A 14,626-nucleotide genomic window follows, 5' to 3' on the forward strand; every position below is an offset into this window, starting at 1 on the left:
AAAGACAAGAAAGACTTGGAAAATAAGTTTATATCTAGTAGCTTGAGTAATAGTTTACACATAGACTCTGGCAATGGGAATATTAATACCAAGCACAAACTCTAACTAGAACAAAAATGGAGCCTGGGGAAGGAATTTAGATTTCTGGACCAGTCAGAAATCCATTAGGGTAGCACTGTAGCACTGTCTTCCCGCTGTTCATCGATTTGCTCGAGCGGGCCCAGTAATGTCTCCATCGTGAGACTTGTTGTTATTGTGTTTGACATATTGAATATGTCATGGGTAGCTTGCCAGGCTTTGATAATACCAAAATAAGTAGCACCATTAAAAACTAAACTAAAATAAAATAGGTAGCATCATAAAAATGACAGGTTAGCATCACTGTCACTGTCACTGTCCTCCCGTTGTTCATCGATTTGCTCGAGCGGGCCCAGAAACGTCTCCATTGGAGACTTGGTTGTTACTGTGTTTGGCATATCGAATACATCACAGGTTGCTTGCCAGGCTCTGCTGTGCGGGCGAGATACTCTCGGTAGTTTGCCGGGCTCTCTGAGAGGGGCGGAGGAATCGAAATCGGGTCAGCCATGTTGGCTGCGTGCAAGGCAAACGCCCTACCGCTGTGCTATCGCTCCAGCCCTAAAAGAAAGACAGGTTAGCATAAAAGAAAAAAATGTGAGAATTAATAAAATCACACTTTTATCATCAAACACATTCATTTAGGTACACACCTTAATTTACTAATAACATTTATGTGAGCAAAATGAATAATCAACTGAAACCCAAGCACAAAAATTTGTAAGTCTATAATTGTACCTTGTGGTGTTTCACTAATAAAAAATAAAATAAAATAAAATAAAATGAATAATCAGTGAATGGGAAGTAATGAGGAATGCCCTTGATAGTGTGGTTTGCATTTGACTTGGCTGAGAACTTCAGAGTAAAATCTACCATCTCTATCCATCATCATCATCATCATTCACTTCTGCGCTTAGTTATTTTAGTTTGGACAATACCATCTGATACACCTATGAAAATGATTTCTTAGAGTTTCAGATAAAATTAAATACTACAATAGGTGGGTAGAAATTCTTCCACAAATAGTTCCTTCAATGTTTTGAGAACTCATGGGTACTTAAGCAAGTTTTACAAAATAAGCAAGAACTGTACAGCAAAAGAAGATGCTTAGCCAAGTCATCTAATACATGTTTACAAATTATTAACAACATATCTTTACTCCTGACTTTGTCCCTCTGCCAGTACCTTCATGTGTGCATAGAGTGGTCTCAGCATGGTGTTGGCTGGTCCTGGAGGTCTTTGGCTGCCGGAACCCTGGTCGGGGCAGGGAGGAAAACTCAACCCGCGGGTTCTGGGGCCGAGATCTCCAAGCCTACTTGGATTTGGACCGAGCATCCTCCACCCAGATCCTCCAAATTCCAGTAGGCGGGGGTCACACCCACCAACTGGCCCCTTGGCGCCGTGTAATCCCATCAACGGCCAAGACTCAGAGACTATAAAAACCAGCTCCCGGAACCGCGTGATCGCATTCACGGCCGCGCGACATCTTATTATGACATCTTATTATCTCATTCCTACTTTGGACAAACTGGCAGGCTACCGAATGTAGCCTGTCCACACGGCAGAGTCTGGCAAACTCCCCGTGGTGTACCCAATATGCCAAATACCAGTAACAGAAGCTTCTTAGTTTAAGATAGTCCCATTTATCTATCTCTGTTTTCACTTGCTCGGCCAGTGGCGTGGCATCTTTGAAGATACCATTAGCTTCAATGTCATGGAGGGTTTTGCCAACTTTATCTTCAATGTACCTTATGGTTTCTGGTCTGATGTTGAGGTCTTTAATCCATTTTGATCTTACTTTTGTACATGGTGTTAGGCAGAGTTCTGAGCCTATTTTTTTGCATGTAGCCGTCCAGTGATGCCAACACAATTTATTAAAGAGGCTTTCCTTACTCCACTTCACATTACTTGCACCTTTATCAAAGATTAGATGAGCATATGATTGAGGAGAGATGTCAGTGTATTCAACCCTGTTCCATTGGTCTGCAGTTCTGCCTTTGTTCCAGTACCATGCTGTTTTAATTATTACTGCTTTGTAGTACAGTTTGAAGTTCGGGAGGTTGATTCCTCCCATTTTCTTTTTCCCAAGAATTGCTTTAGCTATTCGTGGGGGCTTATTGTTCCATATAAATTTCAGGAGTGTTTGCTCCATTTCTTTGAAGAATGTCATGGGTATCCTTATAGGGATTGCATTGAATCTGCACCTCCAAAGAAACAGTGACCAAAATACAAAGACAGTCTACAGAATGGGAAAGGATATTCGCCGAATACACATCTGATAAGGGGTTGATATCCAGGATATACAAAATACTGGTTAAACTCCACAAGAAGAAAACATCCAACCCCATCCAAAAATGGGGCAATGAAATGAACAGAAACTTTCTCAAAGAAGAAATCCGAATGGCAAAAAAGCACATGAGAAAATGCTCTACATCATTAATCATCAGGGAGATGCAGATCAAAACCACAATGAGATACCATCTCACACCTCAGAGACTAGCCCACATTCAAAAGAACAAAAGCAACCGATGCTGGCGTGGATGTGGCGAGAAAGGGACACTCTTTCACTGTTGGTGGGAATGTCCACTGGTTCAGCCCTTCTGGAAAACAGTATGGACGATTCTCAAAAAATTAGAAATTGAGCTCCCATTTGACCCAGCAATACCACTCCTGGGAATATATCCCAGAGAGGCAAAAATGTATAGTCGAAGTGACATCTGTACATGTTTGTTCATTGCAGCACTCTTTACAATAGCCAGAAACTGGAAGAAACCTGAGTGCCCAAGAACAGATGACTGGTTAAAGAAACTTTGGTACATCTACACAATGGAGTACTATGTAGCTCTTAGAAAAGATGAAGTCATGAACTTTACATACAAGTGGTACAATATGGAAAGTATCATGCTAAGCGAAATGAGTCAGAAAGAGAGGGATAGACATAGAAAGATTGCATTCATCTGGGGGATATAAAGTAACAAAGTAAGAGATTAATACCCAAGAATAGCTGAGATCAGCACCAGGAGGATTACTCCATAACTTAGAGGCCAGCCGGGTATCCTAGAGGAAAGGGCAGTTCAGATAGAGAAGGGAGCACCAAATAAAGGATGTTTGGAGGATCCTCCCAGGAGGGGAGATGCATGTCGAAAGTAGACTATGGACTGAACATGTTTGCCACTCAATGCCTCTTTTGCAGACCACAACACCCAAAAGGAGAGAGAGAACACAGGGGATTGCCCTGCCACAGAGACAGGGGGGATGGGGGGATGGGGGTGGGAGGGATATTATCCATGGTGGTGGAAAATGGGCACTGGTGGAGGGATGGGTATCTGATCATTGTATAATTGAAACCAAAGCACAAAAAATTGTAAATCTACAACTTTAAAAAAAAATAAAATACAATAAAGGGAAAAAAAAAAGAGAGAGAGAACAAAAGGGAATGCCCTGCCACAGAGGAAGGGTAGGATGGGGGCAACGGGGATGGGAGGGATACTGGGATCCGTGGTGGTGGGAAACGGGCACTGGTGGAGGGATGGGTATTTGATCACTGTATAATTGAAACCCAAGCACAAAAATTTGTAAGCCTACAACTGTACCTCATGATGTCTCACTAATAAAAATAAAAAAAAGAAGGAAAAAAAAATACCAGTAACAATGATGGGTCTCATTCTCCTAAAGATCCTTGAATATAATCTCAGGGCTAGGATGAAGGAGACGTTACTGGGGCCTGCTCGAGGCAATCGACGAATAACAGGATGATTTGTGATTGTGATTGTCTCTTTACTCATATTACACACACATTCACACACACACACACACACATACACACACTTCCACAATCTAACAGTGCCATCACCACAGGGAACCTTCTTAGAATTTCCCAGTTTTGTATTTTTTTTTTGGAAGGAAAAAATTTAATCCAGCCTTTCTTGGCAATGAAAATTTCTTAAAAGACAAAAAGATTATTGGCATAGTTCCAATTCAAATACTTCATTCCCTGTAATGTTCAAGTGAAAGTGAGATAAAGCAACCCAGTTACAAAGTATAAGCTTCTAAGACAATTATCCAATCATTCTAGTAAAGTGTTAGTAAGGAAGCCTCGTGCTAATGAAGTACCCACACTGTGTTCCTGCATGCAGCCAGAGACCCATCAAGCCAACCAGCGACATCCATCGTGACCAGAACAGCCCCTTCCCCTGCACGTCATTCTCGCCTGTGCTGCCAACCGCAGAAACGAGACTTGATGTTTTAAAAATATGGAACGCTTCACGAATCTGCGTGTCATCCTTGCGCAGGGGCCATGCAAATCTTCTCTGTATCGTTCCAATTTTAGTACATGTGCTGCCGAAGGGAGCACAGAATTTCCCAGTTTTAAATGGAGAATCTTTCCTGCTAGTACCTCTTGCACCGTTGTGGCTCTACAGGGTAATCAATATGTCTACATTCCATTTAGTAGCTCTGAAATTAAGAGATGTTAACTCTTATTAAAGTTATTAAACCTTTAAAAGCCTCAGTTCCCTCATGTAAATCATTGCTATTACAGTACTGCTTAATTTAATTACTAGGAAAATTGAATGTTGTAATGAATATAAAAATTTAATAGTGTATAGTTTGTAAATTGATGTTAGTTTTCACTATTTCTGTATTATTAGATGTCAATTTTTATCTTAACAAAGATTCAAAAGTCATACTCTTCTGGATAGTTAAAACGATACAGTGCTCGAAGCTAAGTATTGATAGGTTAAAATCTGATTGCTGATTGCTTCATTATACAAATAAAGTCAGACGGTCCTCATTTTGTTTCACTGCTGCATGGAGTATAAAATGAAAGTGCAAATAGAGTGAGGATAATAAATTAAAATCTTGGAAAATAATACTTAAATTGCCTGACAATTTCATTATAATCTGGAAAAGAAAAGTCACAGATGTGTCATTAAAACTAAGTATTTTATTATCTTGGGGAGGGACAGGGACATACCCTCATAGTGCTGTACAATTTCCATTATAGATGAGAGGAAGTATTTTCCTCTCCCTTCTCATAAGGCATATCTTAAAGTTCCATGGATTTTTTAAAAAAAAAAACTCCATAAAACACAAATTATAAAGGGAAACAGACGAGAACTTCCATAAACTTCATTTATCAACTCCACCACCTCTGGTAGCATTTTGTCCCCATCTATTCTTTGTTTCTTCGTTCCATTAGAATGAGATGCGTATCTTCTCTCTAACCATGGTGAGTAAACATCTGATCTACTTGCCAAAGTTTTACCTTGTGCAGCGGATTCTATTTTCTTTTTCTATTGCATCTAAGGTAAAGGTAAAGGCCCTCCCGTTGATCGTCGATTTGCTCGAGCGGGCCCAGTAACGTCTCCATTGGAGACTTTGTTGTTACTGTGTCTGGCATATCGAATACTCTCGGTAGCTTGCCGGGCTCTCCGAGAGGGGCGGAGGAATCGAACTCGGGTCAGCCATGTTGGCCGCGTGTAAGGCGAACGCCCTACCGCTGTGCTATCGCTCCAGCCCGATTGCATCTATAGTCTCAAATACTTCAATGGTGGGGTAATGTCAAGAGATTGAAACTTCACCCTCTGGGATCCAGTTATCTTCAGGTAGACATGTCAAAATTGAGTGGAATTGTAGTACATCCTACTGATGTCCAAAATATTGTTTGATGATGTGGGGGAATATTTCACATTGGAATTAGGCACAGAACACACATACCACATTAAAGTTTATTTTCATTTCTGATCATTATGGGTATTTTTCTCTGAAAACAGAGGATAAAACCTATTCCAAACCAAACCTGCTCCCATTTTTGTTATCTTTATTTTACATTATCAATATGAATGAAAAAAGTTACTACAATGTTTGGGCTGCCAAATTGAAAAATCAAAAAAAAAAAAGAAAAGAAAAATCACTGAATTAGAATACTGGTGGCAAGCAATGTTGGAGATGGCCCTTCTTACTTATTGTGTGGCCTTAATAAACCAGTAGATTTCAGCTTGTTCACTTATTCATTTGTAAATTAAGATGAGGTAAATATTTCTTATCTCCAGGAAGGAGAGTTTACGGAATTGAAAAAAAAAAAAGTCCGTCAAGTAAATCTCTACAAAACTATACATTATTTTATTTTGTAACTTACTGAATTTAAAGTTTTTGCAACACATTGATTCTTGACTGTTTTATAGATCTGTGGTTATTATTAGACAACATTTGGGGCAGTTTTTTTTCCACACTGAGTCTCTGCTGGAATTGAGCCCTTGGGGAAAAGTGCGGGCTCAGGACAACGCATTTTATCTTTATTTGCTCCCAGGAGGGACAGATTTAGACCCTGGCAGGGACAACATAGATAAAATGTCACTTAGCAGAACATTTCGTGTGAATTATTTGTCCTTTCCAGAAAGAGAAATAAAGTATTCACCGTTAGAGAAGGTACATGTTTATTGCAAGGACTAACGAAAAGGTTTGTCTAAAATTACTTTGTAATTTTGTTTTCCATTACATAAATGAGTGCCTATAAAGTTGTCAATACTTTCATTGACTGAGTCTTGTTTAAAGGGGCTCTATCATACTTGAGCACATTTTATATACTGTATGACAATATATTTATAATCATGTCTCACCATGTATTAAGCTCATACACATGGGTTTTATTCTAATGTTAAAGAAAAGACTATAACATTTTAGAGCAATTCTTTAAAGAAAAATTCTTTAAAGCAAAATATCAACAGGATGGGATATTGTCGTGCCCCTTCTATCAGCATTCAATGTGAAAGATACCTTACTTGTTTATTTCCCAACTATATTTCCTACTTTATTTTATTGCTAATGCATTGTCATTAAAAATATTTTGTGTATCACATATTTTTAAGCCCACATGCCTGAGTATGATGGAGTGGAGGACACACAAGTTGAACTGAGGCAATTTTCATATGAATCTCACTAATTTTTGTCTGGTTGGAGAGATTTCATCTAGAACTCAGTGAATTAAAGATCATGATAATCTCAGTTAATAGATGAATTCCACTTTGACAAAAAATATAAATATACAATTCAGCTGTTAGTAACAAGAGAGAGGTTATAAATCACTAAGGTGAGATCCAGCAGACCAATGCTGCAAAGTGCTGTGTTTAGCTTTTCACTCAAGAGAGTTGAGTGTTATTTCTTCTCAGCAGACCTTCAGTTGTCAACTATGAAACACAGAGGTTTCTTTGGACACCCCATGGACAGTGAATCCAAAGTGTCTCAGATTGGCTTTGATTTATATTGTTTTAGATGTATATTGTTACATCTACCTAATTTTTCCCACTTAATCTAAACACTGTGGTTTATAAAGTTGTTCTTGATAATTTGTTATAGGCATTCAAATTCCAACACCAATCTCATCACCACTATCACACTTTCCCTCCACCATTGTCTTCATTTTCCCAACCACCTCTCAAGCCTGCCCTTATAGGAGGTCAAAAATAAGTCATTTTATATTGATTGTTGACACTAAATGGCTAATGGAATGATCAAAGAATATTTTTTTACAACAAAATTTGTGAAAATTGTGTTTCTCACCAGGGGGGCATATAGTCCTTGTCTGAGGATTTAGTAAGCTATTGTTGTAAGTTAAGCCTTCTGTGTTATTGTTTTTGTTAGTTGAGATTGGTTAACTTCTACTTTACATCCTATTCAATCTGGGATGTCAGGCAACCACCTATTAATTTAGAAGGACTTGGTCTCTTGCCTCTCTTCTCTCTTCTCTTGCCCTCCTCATAAGCAAGAGGTTACTTTCATTTTAAACTAGTTGTAAGTCACTCCATTTCCATGACACCCATTTCTTGATCAGCTGCAATAATTATCACATCAATTCATCTAACACTAAGACAATATCATAGCATTTGCCAACGCTTCCTTTAGAGAATGATACCCAACCAGAAGAAGGGAAGAAGGTGGAACACTCTGGAAGTCTATTTATATTCCTGTTTGAGGACTTGGTTGTGAGCAGCTCTCTGCTGACTGCAACTGCAGTAATTTAAAAGCAAGAGGGACAAACCCAGCAATCACAGAATTTTGAGCTAGGAAAGATTCTGTTGAGCTCTTGAATTAACCTGTGTAGAACTGTGCATCTTCAGAAATATTTCAGCTAAGAACTAATCTCCATTCTCATTGATTAAACCAGTGTGGGTTAACATTTTCTATAATTTGTCACTAAAAATATGTACAGAATTGCCATATGTTTCTAGCTCCTTGCCCATAGAGAGCCTGGTTTGGTGAAAATTCTCAAAATGGGCTTTATGTTCCATAAAATAGACTAAAATTGTATTCACCCAACAATGATGTTGTATGTACAATTATTTCATATTACTCATTATAAACAAAATGCCATGTGAGAAATTTGACATTTTATAATGACAACAGAACAGGAAATGCAGACTCTGCAATTGCTTCATATGAAGAAAATATTGCTTAGAACTCTATTTATTTGTTATAGAAGTTTCTGTATCTTAAGGCATTTCTTTTCAAACCCTATCCTCTGTGTTACTCAAAGTCTGTATTGTTGTCCAATAATTACAAAAATATTAACAGCTCTTAGGTTTTTTTATTTCTAAAAGTCAGTTATAATACTTCAATTTATGTCTCATTAGTCAGCATTTGTCCACGTGGTCATTTGCTGCCAAAGAAAATTGGAAAATGAATAAGAAAATAAATCTTTGAGCTTTATTCAGGTTTGTTTTTTTTGTTGTTGTTGTTGGGGGAGGGTGTCACCCTGGCTATACTCAGGAAATACTTCTGGTTCTGGGTTTGGGAGGCCTTGCAGTGTAGGTATTAAATTCAGGCCTCTGCTAACAATTCACGCACACTTGCCCATTGAGTTTTCTCTCCAGTTCTCTGAGTTAGAGAGTCCAGTTAAAGACTTTTTAAAGACTTTGTTTTGAAGAAAAAGAAACAGAATCAGGCTTTATTACATATCCTCCCTGTGATGTAAGACAGTTTTATTTTTGTTTATTGAATTTTCGTTTTGCTTATTGAAAAGCAAAAACCCAAAATGCTGAGTTTTCTGAAAACAATAGAAAAACAACACATACAAAAATAATTCTAACCAGCAGTAGGGAAGGACTGCTAGTGTTTGCCAAGTTATAAATGCATTTTCTCCAGTCTAGTAACACCCTAAGTCAAGGCTGTGAGTAGTCAATTTTTGTCTCTCAGCAATGAGCTATGAACATCTTGGATTGAAGGTTTTCCTGTTGTGTTGTTTGTGTGGCTTCTCTGCTAGATATGGCCAAGAGTAAATAGAGTTACCTGCTGTAGGTGACAGAGCCCATATAGGCTGTGCCAATAGTGAATTTCCTGTGATAAGCTTTGTTTTATTTAACACATTTTCATATTAATCAATTTACTCATGATCAATGTTTAGAAGTGGAATGTGCAGGACAAAATGCATTTAACTTTATAATTATACTGCAAAATAGCCCTTAGACTGGTTTTACAAATGTCTATGGTTCCCAGCAGTTTTTATTAGCATGCCTGTTACTCTACATTTTATTTGCTTCAGCATTCTTAATTCCCACTTGGCAGGAAAAATCAATGCTAGCCTCACTGTTATTTCTTTTATGACCAGTTGAACTTCTCTTTGAGATTCCTTTGCCACAATACAAAGATTTCATTACATTCACCAGTGCGAGATGTTGTATCCAAAACTATAGAGAGGATGAATTTTTCAATGCTGTATTGCAATACAAGTTCAATTTTCTCCTCTGTATGATTTTAAACATTTTTTTGAAAAATAAATATTTCTTTGTTTCAAAATAAAATGCGTAAATCTTTAGGGTTTTTTTCTTTTGCTTTTTTATTTGAATCAACATGATTTACTCTGCTTTTAGTGATAATATTCCATACATACAACATTACACCCTCCACCACTGCAAATGTTTTGATGGTAGTAAAGTGATTTATATGTTCTATGTGTTTCTGAAAAAGGAGGCAAGAGGTAATTGCTAAAAAAAATGAAGAAAAATTTAAATAAGTTCAAGATTTAATGTGCCAAATATTTTCCTTACGTCTACACTCGGTTACTTACATGATTAGAAAACTAGTTCATATCGGTTTTAAATTTTTAGTGTCTAGAATCATGTATAATAAATAGTAGGAATTAATAAATTATTTGTTGAATTAGTACAGATGGAAAAATAATAGTTTCAATATTATTGTCAATGAAATCTGATATCTGTGCAATTTGTATGAGCAGATTTGTTTCCATGTGTATTGTTTTATTTATGGATGGAGAGGTTTGCATCACACTTGGCAGTGTTCAGGGATTACTCTTGGCAGTACTGAAGGGACCATATGGGGAAAGAGGAAGGCAGAGAGATTGTAAAGCTGGTAGGACTACTTGCCTCACACCTAGCCTACCTGGGTTCAATCCCCAGCATCCAACATGGCTTCCAAGTGCTAGAAGTAATTCCTGAGTGCAGAGTCAGAAGTAATATCTGAGCATTGCTGGGTGCGGTCCAAAAACAAAACCAAAAACCATAAAAGGAGGATTATATACTATATGGGATAGCAGGATAGAACCTGAGGTAATCACAAAGAAGCCGGTGCTTTACTTGTTATCCTATCTTTCCACTCCCAATTTTTCCAGTTTAAGCAAAATCAGTGATATTTGCTCCATGTTTAGTTTTGCAATATAATTTCATATGTGAAATAAATTGTGATTTTAGAGCGTGTAACTCTAAATATTAACTGAAAATATAGTTATAATTACCTAAGGGCTTTCTATGTTGACAGTTAGAGGTCAAAAAGGGCATACGCGGGATGAGCTGATACATCAATTAAGCATATGTCAGTCTGACCTTGTGGTTAGATTCCCAACACTATGAGCGTCCCTGAGCACTGCAAGTTGCAGACCTGGAGGCTGCCCATCCCCCCAGCACCGTAGATTATGACCTCAAGGTCCCCAGCACTACTGTTAATGGCCTGGTGGCAGCAGCATCGCATCTTCAAACCCCGGTCGGCGCATGCTAGGCAAACGCCCTACCTGCTGTGCTATTGCTCCAGCCCTTCCTATTAGGTAGGGTGTATTTTCATTTTATGTGCATTTTCCTTTGCTGTGAAATAAACTTTTATTTGATATAGTCCCACTTAGTTCCTTTTTTGTCTTTTACCTTTATTTTCCTGTTAAACCCAAACCTTCATTGTCAAAATCAAAACCAAGAAATATTTTTCCTATGTTACCTTAGAGTTTTGCAGTTGCAGATTTTACATATGTCTTTGCTGTATTTTAATTTATTTTTGAGCAGAGAATAAAGCAACAAATCTATTATTTCGAATGTGTCATCCGAATGTATATTGGTGATCTTTAGCTTTTTTTTTAGTATTTGGACTTAGGATTTTATAATAGTTTAAAAAAATTTTTTTTGTTCTACACACTACAGTTCTCAGGGCTTATTAATCCCAGCTTTGTGCTCAGTAATCACTATTGGCCTGGCCTGGGGAACATCTGGAGTGCTGGGGATTAAAACCAGGTGGGAAATATGCAATGAAAGTACCCTACCTCCTCTACTCCCTCTATCCTAATTTTCTAATTTTTAAAAAACATCATAATATTGTGATTATCATATTCATTATAATATTTTATATTCTTTCTTTTATCAAGGCAATTGAATAATTTTTATACTATTATTTGTACAAATTTTATATTAATGATATGGGAAATCATAAGTTTGATACAATGAATTTGGCAAAATCTGATTTTTTTCTGTGCTAAGTTTAACTCTGAATTTTACTACCTTTAAATTTTCAGGAACTAAGGATAATTTGGATTGTTTTGGATATTAAACGCAGCTATATAATGGTTCCTAATTTTATAAATGTTGATTTACAAAAGGCTATTTTGGCATTTGTTGGGGGAAGAAGGCCATATCCAGAGATACTCAGACACTGTTTTTGGTTGTGTGCTCAGGAGTGACCCCTGGCAATGCTCAGGGAGCCATACGAGGCACTGAGATTCAAAATTGGGTTGACAGGATATGCAAAATAAGCACATTGCCCCTTTTGTATCTTTCTGGCTGCTAATTTTGGAATTTTAAAGTCATCACAAATCTACTGCAACTGGTAGTTATAATTTCCCATTATTTATGATAAAAAAAGTTAAAAACTATCACAATATAACACGAGAAGTTCTATACCAGCACTCTAAAACTCTAATAGAACCATTAAATAATGGCTTAAACATTTATATTTATTAGCATAGAATCAAGCTTAACAAAGGACTTAAATAAATTAGCTTTGAATATATAAATAATTAATTAAAATAGAGAAATAGATAACAATTTTGTACTGTTTATTGTCATCACAAACATTTCTACAGTTTGGGAGATGCAGATCAAAACCACAATGAGATACCATCTCACACCTCAGAGACTAGCCCACATTCAAAAGAACAAAAGCAACCGATGCTGGCGTGGATGTGGCGAGAAAGGGACACTCCTTCACTGTTGGTGGGAATGTCGACTGGTTCAGTCCTTCTGGAAAACAGTATGGACGATTCTCAAAAAATTAGAAATTGAGCTCCCATTTGACCCAGCAATACCACTCCTGGGAATATATCCCAGAGAGGCAAAAATGTATAGTCGAAGTGACATCTGCACTTGTTTGTTCATTGCAGCGCTCTTTATAATAGCCAGAAACTGGAAGAAACCTGAATGCCCAAGAACAGATGACTGGTTAAAGAAACTTTGGTACATCTACACAATGGAGTACTATGTAGCTGTTAGAAAAGATGAAGTCATGAAATTTACATACAAGTGGTACAACATGGAAAGTATCATGCTAAGCGAAATGAGTCAGAAAGAGAGGGATAGACATAGAAAGATTGCATTCATCTGGGGGATATAAAGTAACAAAATATGAGATTAATACCCAAGAATAGCTGAGATCAGCATCAGGAGGATTACTCCATAGCTTAGTGGCCAGTCGGGCATTCTAGAGGAAAGGGCAGCTCAGACAGAGAAGGGAACACCAAATAAAGGGTGTTTGGAGGACCCTCCCAGGAGGGGAGATGCATGTCGAAAGTGGACTATGGACTGAACATGTTTGCCACTCAATGCCTCTTTTGCAGACCACAACACCCAAAAGGAGAGAGAGAACACAGGGGATTGCCCTGCCACAGAGGCAGGGGGGGATGGGGGGATGGGGGTGGGGGGGATATTATCCATGGTGGTGGAAAATGGGCACTGGTGGAGGGATGGGTATCTGATCATTGTATAATCAAACCCAAGCACAAAAAATTGTAAATCTACAACTGTACCTCATGGTGTTTCACAAAAAAAAACCAAAAAAACATTTCTACAGTTTGAAGTAGGTAGTGTACTTAAATGCCATTAGTATATATGCAAAATATTCCTGAATTCACATAGTGAGGCGTATTATCTGAGACTAAAAGAAAGGTCTAGATACAGCTTCTAAACTTTATATGAAATGTAAAGTTGGAAAATATTGTCTCGTAAGAGAAATGACAAAATTAGCAGCTTGAAATAAATCTATCAATATCCATGAGACTTTGTTTTTATGTAAGAAATGCAAATACATGAAAAGCATATAATACTCCAATTTGTTGTGAGCTATTATATCTGATTTCTTGAAGAGCTGCTTTAATGACAATCAGCAAATTCCAAGGAATACACCATACCGCATCTGCCCCGTTAGAGAGAGAAGGGCTGGGCAAAAAAGGAAAAAAAAAAAAATGGATTCATTAAGGGCAATAGTCTACAATGGATTCCATTAAAATATTTTGTGATAGGTAATCTAATCATCACTTTACAAGTAAGTTTGTGTTATTGGAGGTAACTGCAGCAAAGCATGTAGAACAAATATTTCTTGTAAGATATTAATGTACTAATTTTTATTCTGGTTGAGCTAGACCATAAATAAAACATAGTTTCATAAAATTTGGAGGCAGAATACTATATTTTCTTTAACTATTTATAAACTGAGTTTCAAAGTCTAAAATGATCAACTAGGTTCAACCAATGGGTGATTCAAACAAGATGGAATAGGAAAAATAGGCAAATTTGATCTAGCTTATTCCCATAAGAGAGCTTCTACTTCATATTTTGCAAATTGGTTTGTCAAATGGAGTTAACAAAACACAGAAGACTTCCCAGCTGAATGTCAGTTCTGCTCACCACATACTGCAGACTTGAGATACTTCAGGACAGTAGATATGATATTTAGCATAAAGTTTAGATACTCCTGAGAGGAGAAGTGGGGTGCATAAAATGCCTCAGAGGAAGTACTCTTCTTGTATCTCCAGGTATCAGAGAAAATATTGAATAAATGGAGGAACTCTGTACCTCAGTGTTTAAAAATAAATTTTTATCCTCAAAGATTTATATTTGTGTGTACCACTGTTTTTAGAGATAGCACTTTTAAATAAGGGTCTTGGGAGGAATTTTTTTCCTATAGAAGCTTATGGTCAAATGATTTAGGGGAACATGAATTAACTGATAACAGAGAGAGGCAGGAGGAAAAGGGAATATTCGCACATATCACACATATGCAGGAACAC

The 14,626-nt window shown here is 37.3% G+C and overlaps 1 non-coding gene across 1 annotated transcript; it reads right to left on the reverse strand.

The window, feature by feature from the left end:
• Window positions 1-4,322: 4,322 nt before the first annotated feature.
• On the reverse strand, window positions 4,323-4,429 carry LOC130028479 (U6 spliceosomal RNA). Its single transcript, XR_008793204.1, has one exon. It is a non-coding gene; the product is annotated as a U6 spliceosomal RNA (small nuclear RNA).
• Window positions 4,430-14,626: the final 10,197 nt, after the last annotated feature.

The sequence above is a fragment of the Sorex fumeus genome, unplaced genomic scaffold (assembly GCF_029834395.1).
Source record: "Sorex fumeus unplaced genomic scaffold, SorFum_2.1 ptg000039l, whole genome shotgun sequence".
Taxonomy (NCBI): domain Eukaryota; kingdom Metazoa; phylum Chordata; class Mammalia; order Eulipotyphla; family Soricidae; genus Sorex; species Sorex fumeus.